The following is a 2,113-nucleotide window of genomic DNA, read 5'->3' as shown; positions in this document are numbered from 1 at the left end:
AAAGTCCAAGACTCTAATCTTTCGTTATCATATAAATTTGAGCATAACACTACATCTTAAAGATTCTTTTTTTTTTCTAAAGTGGAGAGACTGTGTCACCATTTCCTAGGGTTGGAATAACTGCAAAACTGCAACCAGGAAATATAGAAACGAAAGCTCTTAGATGTAGGGGCTGGAGAGATGACTTGGCAGTTAAGAGCATTAACTGCTCTCCCAGAGAACCCAGGTCCAATTCCCAGCACCCTCATAGCAGCTAACAACTGTCTGTAACTCCAGAATCTGACACTCTCACACAAACATACAGCAGGCAAAACACCAATGCACATAAAATAAAAATAACATTTTTTAAAAGCTCTTAAGACTTCAAAATAACTTTTCTTAACACTTTCTAGCCTGCAGATACTTCTCTAACCCACAGAATGAGTTAGGTTTTCTCTCCAACCCTATCAAAAAGTGCAGGTGTTTGGAAGAACAGCATGGGGATGGCAGATGAGCCAAAGCCAGGAACTGAGAGGTCTACAGCAATGATTCACTGCTGCTCAGGAAACTCACACTGTTGCTCCAGAACCGAGGACTTATGTCACACTGCCCACGGATATATTAATGGTGCTGTTTACACCCTTGTGACAGCTGAGGAGTCATCCTTACCAAGGAGGCTAAGCAAGTACAGCGCCTGCTTCTTTGAGCTTTCTCCATACTGTTTGTGCCTCTAACATTATGCAAAGTCTGTGAGCAAGAAATCCCCATGTTTTGCTTGTTACTGTTACCAAAGCATGAACAGGATGTGGTCTGCTTACCAGTGTGCTTGGTAAGGGACAGTAGCTAACAAAAAACTGGACACAGGATGGAAATCTTTTGGTTGAATACAGAGACAGGAGAATGCCAATAACTGTAAAGTCAAATTAGCAGCAGATTCTTCTGAGCTCTGTAACTAAGGTCTGAATGGCTAGAAAACTCTAAACTGGTAATGAGTACAATTAGCATTGGAAGAGTCACTTCAGAAGGAATGGACTGACACTCCCATTGTGGTTGTTTGACCGAAGTGCAGCACAAAATACTGAACTTCAAATGAGCAGCTAATAAAACAAAAAGCTGAAAAACTTAAGAAAATGTTTTGTTTTCTTGAATTGCCTCCCAAATTCATTTTTGTGAAAAAAAACCACAAAACTACACACACAAACATGCACACACATGCACACACACACACACACACACACACACACACACACACATACACACACTCTCTCTCTCTCACAAATGTATATCTTCATTTTTCTGGTTTCTTTGCTGTAAAGGCCTTTATTTGTGAAGCCACAATTCCCTGTCCTAGAATGCTGAGACAGATGCAATCCTAGTCACACCATCAGACCCTCTAGTGGGACCCTCAGACCTCAGTGGCATCATCATTTCACAGCCACAAGCTGCTCTTCCTGCCCCAGGCTGAGGTGAGGGACACCTGCAGTGGCCACCAGACCACAGGGAAGGACGGGGTGACTCACAGTCTGCCAGGAGGACTGACTGGTACTGGCCAGCTTCACACTTCTTGGTACTTAAGTTGGAACTTCACAACACTGAAATATGGTAAACTTCACAGTTCTTAAGAAAACCAAGAAGAGCTCTATTTTAAGATTTCCTGTGCCTTAAACCACCCCACGTGTCCTAGCATTTACAGTCACATCTGTTCTACAACTCTGCATTATCATGCGTGCTCATATAGTCCTTGCTGGGCCACACGCACTGAGAGTGGAGAAATGAGGAAGGTGCCTCCGGAACTCGGCAAGAGTGACAAAAGAGGCCCCAAGAAGGGTTTCGGGTGGGTATTTGGGCTCTGTGTCACTCAGGGATAAAACCCACTTAAAGGTCATAAGAAAAACAGGGGCTAAAGAGATGGCTCAGTGGCTAAGCGCACTGGCTGTTCTTGCAGAGGACCTGGGTTTGGATCCATGCACCCACATGGGATAATTACAGAGCTAATAGGGATCCAAAACCGATTCTGGCCTCTGCAGATACCAGCATGTGTGAGGGTGCACAAGCACACATGCAGGCAACCAAACAAGAAATGTAATAAAGAAACCAATTAAGTACCAATCCACAACCACGCTTCACTTCTTCA

Source organism: Arvicola amphibius, chromosome 2 (assembly GCF_903992535.2).
Source record: "Arvicola amphibius chromosome 2, mArvAmp1.2, whole genome shotgun sequence".
Lineage (NCBI taxonomy): Eukaryota > Metazoa > Chordata > Mammalia > Rodentia > Cricetidae > Arvicola > Arvicola amphibius.
This window is presented reverse-complemented; position numbering follows the sequence as displayed.